Here is a 12,025-nt window from a genome sequence, read left to right on the forward strand (position 1 = left end):
GTTTTGTGTACTGTTGTTTGTCTTTTGGTGTTTTTTCTTTTTTTGCCATGGCGTTGTCAGTTTACATTTACTTAGCCCGGCATTTGCACTTTCTAAGCATCTTATGTCATGCAATTATTTTTTTAGGCAATGGATGAAAAAAAAAAACAATCATTACAATTTAACTTTGCATAGGTTTTGAAACTTTGTTGAGTAAGGTCATCTAGTATCTTGACTGAATCTACATTACAAAAAGAAAAGAAGTTCACCTTATCACAATACATTGCATGTCAAAACAATTACCCAATTACACTAAAATTTTAAGGAGTCTAAATGTCCGCTGTGACAGACGTGATAAATTACGAAATATCTTCTTTTAATGGTAGAACTATGGAAAGTCATTCAGAAAGAGAAATTAAATCATATTATCCATCAGATCAGGAAAACCTTTCGCTAGGTCGGTACCACTGCTGATAGAAATTCGGTTTCCAAGGGTTTCAGTTCCCAAGTAGCCAATGTTTTATATCATTTAATTTGTTTGTAGGCTCCCAATTCATATAAGTATGTGATTGTGATAAAAATAAGGTTGCACCACCCCAACCCCTCCTCCGGGCAAAGTAGACCTTTAAAGATGTTGCCTGATCTATTGAGGCCTTTTCGTTTTTATGTTCTCGAACGTTTTATATGTTTTGCTTTCCAAACTTCTGGTCTGAAGTGAGCCGATAAAGGTTATTCCAGAAGAGCGTGTTAGGTACACGAAAATCATAGTTGTTTAAATTACCATTAGGTTTGTTCCGCTTCTGGTGAACTATTAGTCCCTGTGGTATAATCTATTTAGTTTCCAAATCTTGATCTAGTCAATATTAAAATGAAGCTTTTTGTTATAAGTTGATAAAACTTTGTAATTATGATAAAACTGAGGTTGCAATTCCCTACAGCAAATTTGACCTAAAAACAGTTTTGTTTTTCTTCCCTGAATGTTATTTTGGTTTTTTGCTCTGAATTATTTTATAATTTGATTTTCGGGACATTAGGAAATTAGGGAACCTAGTCGAATTTATTCCAGTTACACCCAGTGTGCACTCGGAAACCACGACGTCTGTCTAAAAAAAAATGCTATAAATATAAATAAGAAGATGTGGTATGAGTGCCAATGAGACAACTCTCCATCCAAGTCACAATGTGTAAAAGTAAACAATTATAGGTCAAAGTACGGCCTTCAACACAAAGCATTGGCTCACACCGAACAACAAGATATAAAGGGCCCCAAAATGACTAGTTTAAAACAATTCAAACAGGAAAACCAACGGTCTAATCAATATAAAACCGAGAAACGAGAAACACTTATGAACCACACCAACAAACGTCAACCACTGAACAACAGGCTCCTGACTTAGGACAGGTGCATAAAAAATGCAGCGGGTTTAAACGTTTTAACAGGCGCCAACCTTCACCCTAACCTGAAACAGTGGTGTAACATTACAACATAAAAAGACACACAATAAAATGTCAATTGAAATGGTTTAACTCGATCAAAAAGACATATTCACAAAAACAAGTAAATATACACTGAACAAATAAGTTTGATCTATGACACAATATAAATAAAAAGATGTATCAATGTCAAACAGACAACTTTAACCTAGGACAAGTAACGTACACAGGTGAATTTAAATATAATAATTTTGTTGTTAGGAGTACAGAAACATTTTTTACAAAATAAATATGTTGTTCATCGTATAGAAGTGAAAATTTATCGTCATACTAAATACTTATCAAAGGTTGTACATATTAAAACTTGTAAGAGAGATATAACATAAAATAAGTAAATCGGCAAAAAAATACAAAAAATAACGACAAAAGAGGAAGCAAGAATTTGAAAACAGACCAAATTTCTGGGCATCATAGAGACACTTCTACAGTTAATTTCCCAACTACAATTAATATCATTAAACTGCTCTCTGATGACAACGCAGTTGGTGGCAGCCATGGTAAATATGCAATGCTAATATATTTGTTTAACAAAAATACAAACATAAGATAAAATGACACTCTGAAACAAAAAAGAAAGAACTTAAAAGTGGTTAAATTAAGTAAATAAAGGCAACAGTAGTGTACCGCTGTTCGAAATTCATAAATCGATTGAGAAAAAAACAAATCCGGGTTACAAACTAAAACTGAGGGAAACACATCAAATACAAGAGGAGAACTACTAAAATTGGTTTTTGTAAACATTCCAAATAACGTCTCTTCAGTAAACTTGGTTTCTTATTAGAGAACTAATCGAGGGGGCAAAGTAATATCACCCCATTTTATTTTTTAAATATAATCAACATTAGTGTTAATTAATCTCGACAAAGCTATTGTAAGTGCGCACTGATCGTATTATCATTATCAAACTGATCACCACTTTCTCTGATTGATGATCTATTTCTGTATCAAACATCAAATTTAATTTAAAATGTTACTCGCAATCCTTTTCTTGTAGTGACAATAAAAACAGTTTGAACATGTAAATGGTAGTCGAATACGGTTGTTTGAAGAATTATATTCAAACCATTTTTCGAAGACACAAAAGAAATTTTATGCTGATAATAACATTTTCTGCACATCTTAGCTCAAGTAACATGCTTAAAAAATTAGATTGCATAAGTGGTGATTATACAATGAAAATGTCAATTTGGATAACGAAAACACTATCCAATATTTTCATAAACAGAAGAACTATATATTATAAGTACTTATTTTCTACTGAATGGCAACGGGGTACGTCTATCACTTGAAATGAAATCACTATAATAGAAATCGCGAGTTGCTTCCCTTTATAAAAACAACTGCAGACTACTTACACTAACTTTAAGCATCTATTATATTTCTGTTAATATCATTTCATTTAAACTTTTAGTGGTGTTTATGTTTCATGAAACCTAAAATATAAAGAATTTTTAACAACAAAGGAAAGAAGTAAGCTTCATTTAGTCTGCCACTATAGCAATTCATTGTCCATTGTGGTTATATTGTGCAACTGGAGTCGGGAGAAGTAAATGAACCTATGGTATACCATTACTAATTTATTCTAGCTCATTATATATATCTACTCTGAAAGAAAGAAAAAACAATTACATCATGTATAGCACTCGGCTGGTAAGGGAGATTGAACTGGAAGCCACATCAGTAAATGCTTAGTTTCTATTAGACATGTTAGAACTATTATGACTAATCAACTGAAATATAACAACTGAGTCAGGGGCAAATTTGGTGTACCCTGATGATTTCCGTTAACCGGGAGCGGTACCAAGACACCTAGTTTGATCTGCAGAACAACTCATATGTAGAGGTCCTCATGTATATTTCATGACAAAATGTTGATGACACACATTACTACATGTATACGTGTTGTTTGTCTGTTCGTCTTGTAGTGGCACACGGTATAGTGTTGTCGGCTTTTCATCGACATATGGTCTTTGATCAATGAACACAAAAGTAAGGGTATAGCACACCTAAGGTACCTACACATTAATACCTGTGTCCGTTTATGTTATGTCTCAATAATTGTTGTCTGTTGTTCGTCTTTTGACCATTAGAATAATTGTTGAGTTTATATGTCGAAAGTCGTCTCAATCTTAAATTGTCTTTATTATGTGTTGTTTTAGTTTAATCGTTATGTTAAATTTAATAACGAAATAAAAATGTTTTATACTACTATAAATAAAAATGTGTCTAAGCAATATTTATATCGACCTAGTAACTCATTCTCACTCAGTTAAGATATTCCTCATCTTTTTTAATCATAACTTGCTTAGAGTTTATATAATTTCTGACCCATCTTGTCTATGTGGGTGCAATAATGTACTCCACTTCCTCTTTAACCGTCATTTAAAAGTTAAAGATGGCCTTCAAAAATATTGTGATGGGACATAATCAACCAGTGGTGTCAATCAGATGTGGATTCTTAACAATTCTAAAGATCTGCTGCTAAATCTTAGATCACTATCTCTGCAATTTTGCAGCAACATTAAGACCTTTGATTTTTCTACGCTTTACACTACTATTCCCGATCCTCATTTGAAAGATCGACTTCACTATCTCATTAAACAAAGCTTTTTCTATTAAAATTTGAATCGTAGATATAAATTTCTTGTTTTGATTTATAATAATTCTTATTTTGTAAAGAACCACACTGATTCTATTAGAAAATACACTAAAGATGATATTATCAAAATGCTGGACTTTTTGAACAACAATATATTTGTTGAGTTTGGAGGATTGATATTTCAACAGAAAGTCGTTATTCCAATGGGTACTTATTGTGCACCCCTACTGGCCGATTTGTTTTTGTACTCGTACGACGCAGAATTCATTCAGAACATTCTAATAGAGAAAAAGAAAAAGCACCGTGCGAAATTCTTTAATTTTACTTTCAGATATATTGATGATGTCCTATCACTGAATAACCCAAATTTCAGTCAGTACTTGCATCTCATATATCCCATTGAACATGAAATTAATGATACTACTGGTACTAGAAGGACTGCTTCATGCCTTGATCTTTTCCTCAATATTGACAAAGATGGACGACACCACACTAAAATATATGACAAACGGGATGATTTCAACTTCTCAATAATCTATTTCCCATTTCTCAGCAGTAACATACCCTCTGCCCCGTCGTATGGTGTTTACATATCTCAATTGATACGGTATGCCCGTGAATGTTCACACTATACGGACTTCTTACAGGAGTGTGCTTCTTACGCAGAAACTGCTCCAACAGAGTTACGAGTCTTAGATAGTAGTTTACCATCTACGTCGTCTGGTCTGCTAGGTATCGAGCGTGACCTATTCCCGAATATGGCTGTCTTGCCGAGTGTGAAATCGCATTGCTATACGAAGTGTCTCGGTATTTATACATCCAACATTCATGTATTTAGTTATGATGTAAGTCCGGTTGGATATTGTGTAATGTCTTGTCGTTTGTGGTTTGAATTCTGTATTTTCGGTACATTTCACATATGTCTTATTTGTCAGTATAGTCGAGTTACTCGTGGTTCGTCTACAGTGTTTTTGTTTTATGTTGTTTGTGTTTACTGTTTGGTCTTACATGATCTTGCCTTATATTACAGTTATTTTATTTTTATTTTCTATATGTATGTAATAGTTCAGATAAAAAAACAGCTATTTCATTCATATCATTTTAAGTTTAAAGTAACTATATGCACAGGATTTTTTTGTTTATACACAGTTTTAATTTAGAAGATAAACGGACATGGTTAGAAAATACAAATAATAACACCATTACAAACACAATTCCATTTTATTATTCTTGTAATGGTTAGAAAATACATAAAATAACACCATTTCAAATTCAATCCCAATTTAATATTCTTGTACGTGTCAATAAAACAAATCTATTTAATTTTTAGAAATTTACCTGTGATGATATAAACGTCACAAAAATACGTCATTTTTTGTGGCGTTCATCCATTCATGTGAACTGTCGTAAATTCATGGGAGGTGTCCATTGTATTCTGCAGTTTACATGTTGTAATGTACTATTATATTATTTATTTATGATTTCTCTGTGCTGAGTGTTCTTGCGTTTGTTTGTACTGTATTCCTGTCATGGAGTGTTGTTAAATTAGCGGTATTTTTAACATTGCCATATAAGCGGGAGGTTTGGCTAGCCATAAAACCAGGTTCAACCCACCATTTTTTCTTGAAATGTCCTGTACCAAGTCAGGAATATGTCAGTTGTTATCAAATAGTCCGTTTCTATGTATGCTGGCGTTTGTTTTTTATTGCAGTTCAGTGTTCCTGTTGTTCTGTTGTTTTCCTCTTATAGTTGATGTGTTTCCCTCGGTTTTAGTTTGTAAACCGGATTTGTTTTCTCTTAATCGATTTATGACTATTGAACAGCAGTATACTACTGTTGCCTTTATTCATATACAGACCAGAGAAAAATAGGTGCCTCCAGGATGACCTTATATTGATTTCTAAATTACTAGCATCTGGTAATTTCGAATCGCTCGTTTGAACAAAACGTCCAGATAATTAAACATGCATTCGAATTTGTAAAAAAAAGTCTGAGATTCATGTCGTATAAAACTAAAAAGTGTTTATTTGCAGTACATTCACATCATCATCATTACCAATTTTACAGCATTTTTTTTTGTTACCCTTTCTCACTAGTTCGCAATAGATTTGTAAAGTATGGTATGTTTTGAAATATGGCATGCTCATATCAACATTATATTGTTATATACTGTAATTCGGAACGGACTTCATAACAATGATTTAGTTGTGTTCAATCCATTTTACTTTGAGTAAATAAACTATGTTTAACATTTTACAACTAAATGACAAAACACTGTGAAATCCTTAGGAAAAAGAATTTGCATACATTGTTCAAAACCCAATTTATTCAGAATAAGTAATTCCAGATTAGGTTATTTTTACCTGAAGGATTAAATTGACCTCTCAAACCAAGGTAAGAAACAGAAATTGAGGAGATCGCATAACCTCTAAAAGGGTAGAGATCGGGTACATCGACAGGGTAAGCGTCTTCTTTTATGTATGCATCACTGCGCTATGCGAGTTCACACTCAGTCCAAATGTCTTAACTGGGAATAGGACACAATCAGTAGAATTACAGATCAGACGACTATGGTAGTATCTTAAGATTGAAGACCGCGAAACATGCCACAAATTATCGGTCAACCAACTTATGATGGGACCGTTAACTTAAGGTAAGGTGCACAACCTTTTTAATGAAGTCCGTGTGTACATGCACGAACGTAACGGATTAACTGAGATATGTAAACTCCATACGTGTGTAGGGGATATGTTAATGCTGACAAATGGGAAGTTTACAATTAGAATGTTGAAAAATGACGTTTGTCATAGATTCTAGTTTGAAGTCGTCCATCTAACATTGGCTATGATTCTATTTCCCGGTTTTGTCAGTTAACTAAATTTTGACGTTGCCATACGTATGCTTTTGTAATTACATATAACAAACAATTAGGGGGAGGGTTGAGATCTCACAAAACATGTTTAACCCCTCCGCATTTTTGCGCCTGTCCAGGAACCCCTGGTCTTTGTTAGTCTTGTATGGTTTTTTTTCTATTTTGGTTCATTTATATGTTTCGGAGTTTAATGTGACGTCCATTTTCGCTGAACTAGTATACATTACTGTTTAGGGACCAGCTATAGCCCGCCTCCGGTGGTCCCAATGGTGGCTTTGGGCTGTTTTCAGCTCTTTGGTCGGGTTGTTTTTTTTTTTGACACATTCCCCGTTTCCATTCTCAATTCTAATTAAATATATATACTTCGTCAATATAACAACATTTGCAGCATATGTTGTCCCTCTACATATGATTAAATTTACATATGAAAAAACTTTCATTGTTCTTTGCGGAAGCAAATCCCGAGGTTCAAGGTAAAAGTCCATAAAAACTGACAAAATCAAAATATCGACAATATCAACTCACAGAACGAATGGAAAACAACTGTACAAAGTAGTTAGTGGCAATATACATTATAGGAAAATAGAAAAAAATATACACCAAAAAAGTCACTTTGATCTTTACACAATTTAAAATGTCGGAACATATAAACTAAGCAGCTTAAGATTTGAAACTGGTATTGCAAAATTTGTTTTTGCAATAAATTATGTAAAGTTAATTCATTTTATTTACAGTCAACTAAGAACTGCTCGGTCAATTTATCAGATGTTTCACTGTATGTTTTTATTAGAGCTTTAATCTTTTTAACAAATTCTGTGGATTTTCTGTTAAATACATAATATTGCTGTGAACGACGTTTCTCAATGGTATATGTACAAAATGGCACGCCTCTTTTATTTAGTATCTTTGCTGTTTTGATATAATTGGACTTTAAAACTTTGAAATACACAGGCCTTCAGAAGGGTACATATATCTGACAACATTACATAAACACCCAATTTAAGGAGGATTTAAGTCTTCATAACGCTTATGCGCTTCATGCAATGTGCAGGCCACTTCCTTTCATGTCGTATTTATTTTCAAAAAACAGCATTCAATTCTATATTTATCAAGAACGTTTTTAAAAAATTATCACAGAAATAGAAACAAAATTAAGAGGTGCTGAACCCTAAGATAATCATTTATATGAGATGATTAAAAGTAATCGTCAAATTCCGAATAAATCTTATATTTTATACCAGACCGAAACAGTCAAGGAAAGGTTGCTTTCAAAACAATTTATTATGATTTATGTGAATATACAGAACGTCTTCACAGTGGTTAGAAGGTTATTTAAAAGAAGCTGTACAAAGTCAATGTAGTTTCACTAGTATTATAAGGAACAAGGTTTGATATGGAAATGCATAAAATTCAGTGGTGTCGTTTCATATTGATGTGTACTTACTTTTTTAAAACAATATATTTTTACTTATAATATCTATATTTCATGTAAAGACACCTGTTAAATTACCATAAACAGTTTAATTAATTACAAGAAGCATGTCAAAATTCATTATACACTTGTGAACTTTTCGCTGTTAGGTCAACAAAAATATTGTTTAGAATTTATTTAAGGTTTCTAAATAGTACTGTATGAAAGCTGATATTCTATTAAGAACATGTATCTAATTTCAGTCACTTCATTCAATGAACAGGATAATTTGAGACAGAAACAAAAGACTTCTTGTTTGTGTTAGATACCACGAAGACAGCATTGAAATCTAATTGTCCTTGAAACATAAATTATCTGACATGTTCACGTAGCTAGAAAACTTGTGTCTTATGGATAATTTCACTGGTGCTTTATTAGTGAATTGTTTGCTTAATATGCCCTTATTACCAACATAATTATATGAATTAAGTCAGGTTGTTTACCACGATTGAGATAATTATTCTAAAATGTGATTGTATAACAATTTATTACCGAAGAAAAAAACATCCACGAGACAAATATATAATAACCCATGCAAACCAAAATGATATCTAGTGGTACTCAATGTTCTAATTCGGCTGTGGTCTAGACAAATTATGAATGAATCTTACAAAACCCAAGAAATATTTTAATCCAACATCAATTTCTCAATAGACAAGAAATCCACCGAGAAGTTTCCTAACAGCCTCACAAAACTAATTTTAGTATATTAAATCCCATCCTACATTACCGGGGAGAAAAAGAAGAAAGAAGAGGTAAAATAATCAAAGTATCTAGAAATTGACAATTTGGGTCGGTTGGAGACAAAATGATTATTTCAACCTCTGCTGGTGGACTATCAGTCCCCACGTTATCATCATACTTCGGTACTGACATGATTTATAACAGACCTTTCTAGAATTGTCCGTTTATAAATTTTGAAATTATAAAGAAACTAAGGTTTCAACTCCCTCAGGCAAAGTTGGCCTTAGATGGATTTGACTAGTTTTAGGTATTTTTGGTGATATAGCTCTTCAACTGTTTGGTTCTTATACTTCATTGGCTTTCAAATATTCTGCTTTGAGCGTTCCTGATGAAAGTAAATCCAGAAAAGGACACATAAAATTTATAATGTGTTGTTTTAATTTTTTGAATTTTCCCAGTGTTAATTTTTCTTTTTTGTGTAGCAACATTCCTACAGCTCCATCAAAACCAGTACATTACTCCTAGTTTATAAAATATTCTGGGGCTTGTGTTTTCTATCATGGTTTCCATGATAGAAGGTTGGTACTGACAAGGATTTTTTTGGAACCAAGGGTAACTAAAAGAATGAAGTTGCCATTATACAATCAAAAGATCACTGGACGCAATTGTAATGACCGTTGTGTATATCTGTATTCCAAATGATAGCGGATACGTTCTACTTGTCCTAGCAACAATCCTGTTTTCTTTCACTTTAGTCAAAATTCTATTATATATTCATTGAAGAGACCTCATCTATATAGCAGAAAGATCAATTTTGTCGAGGGAATTGCAATCTTAGTTTTAGTACAGTTACGTGATTAATGAACATGCAATTTACAGACATTTATCATTTAATGCATGCCATACCTTAATACAGGCTAGTGTACCGATTGCATCTTTATTTCAGATGAAGTCGTTTTGTAGTCAAATCTCGAAAGATCAACATCGGTGTGCAAAATTAATAAGTCTGTAGTAGTAACAGCATATTCAATGAAGTAGGAGATTAGTCGTACAATTAGTTCTTGTTATGAAAATCAGTTGTTCTTACATATTTAGTGGTTGGTGGTTTGAAAAGGTGATTAACAATCTATTTACATGGATTGGTGTTGTTTTAAAAACTTTTTCAAGATAATGATTTAGTTGACACATCTTGTTGCCTTTCAAACTTATTTGGTGTCTTGGCTAAACTCTGCTGGTCGCTACGACTTTCTTAAGTATTCATTCAAATAACAAACTTGTATTTACTATATATCATGATTATCTTGTTATAGGGTTGCTGCTGACTAGGTATCTTTTGAACCATGGGTTGCTTAAAGAACAAAGTTGACGTTATTATTTCAAAAGCTTTACAGGCGCCATTATTGACCGTTATGAATATCTGTGTCAAATATTTTACTTGTCCTAGCAACATTTGGTAGAGTTCGAGTTGCTTGATTATTTGATTTTTGACAGTTGTTCGTCTTTTACCGGTTTTGTTTTACCATAGTGTTGTCTGCTTTATATCAAGACATAAAGCAAACCTAACTGTAGGGTGTGTATTTATTTTTTATTTCAAGTTCAATGAGTAGATTGAATCAATTAGTCCCCAATTTATTAGTTATTTAGTGAAGTGACAATGCCTATAAAACAAGTCAAATTTAAGGATGACCATATCTTATGAAACCTTTAAATCAACTCAGCACCAAACAGAACAAGTCGTAGAGAAGGGGTCACATTTGGTTCGTACAGGAATTCCGACGATTGTTTAAAAGTACAATTAAATAAACAAATATGTATTCACTATTCAATAATAATTTTCTTCGAATAGTCAACAATGAAATCTCTAACACACATGTTAAGTTACTAGTAACTGAAAAAAAATATAACAAAAATACCGAACTCCAAGGCAAATTCAAAAAGAGGGAAGTCCATAAGAACTGTCAAAATCAAATGCTATCAATCAATGGAATAATTGAAAAACAACTGCCATATTTCTAACTTGGTAACGGCATTTTCCGAAGAAAATGGTTATCTATAACTGGTCAAATAATGAAGAACCGCATTGCTTTCTTCATTCGCCTGAATTCTCATTATTTTGATCACGCTGTTAAAGTTATCGTTTAATTTTAATGAATGTCATTAGAAGATGTGTTTTCAGTCCGCATCAATCTCATAAGAAAAGACTAAAAGAACTCTGAAAAAATACTTTGGTTTGATATTTCAGTTATAATGACTCTGTCTCATTCTTTCACCGCCCTAGTTGGATGTATTAGGATCTTGACAGGGTAATCACTGCTGAGGTTTGTATAATTTCTTTGGTTATATTTATGTGTTTATTTTGCTTTTGAATGCCGTAACACCTACCCTAAATATTTTATATTCACATGAGATACTCAACCAAAATATAGTACAGATTGTGGTCTTTCACTTTTGTTTATTATACATTTATATTGATGAACATTAACCAAGCAAAAGAGTTGTTGCTGGCATACCTTTAAGTCTGATTACTGTTGATTTCTACTGTTCCTATTTCCAAACCTTAGATAAACTTATCATATATACTAGACTTTGAGGACGCCAGAAGCGCTTTGCGTCTACAACATGGCAAAATAAAGTACAAAGTTGAGGAGCATTATGGACACAAAATTCCAAAAGGGGTTGCCAAATAAAGCGAAGGTAATCTTAAACCATGTACATGTGTCTGATTGGAACTGAATTAATAAGACTTGAATCTTGACATAATCTATATAAATTGAACATATATTGGTTATATTCCAGGGAGGCACATTTTACCTTTTTACTTCAATCAACTATGTATTTATTAGTATGTCAAGTCTATATCATTACATAACCCTCAAAACATTTATGCATATATGTTAGGTCGAGTGCATATGGTATTGGTTGAATT

Source organism: Mytilus californianus, unplaced genomic scaffold, assembly GCF_021869535.1.
Source record: "Mytilus californianus isolate M0D057914Y unplaced genomic scaffold, xbMytCali1.0.p SCAF_3, whole genome shotgun sequence".
Lineage (NCBI taxonomy): Eukaryota > Metazoa > Mollusca > Bivalvia > Mytilida > Mytilidae > Mytilus > Mytilus californianus.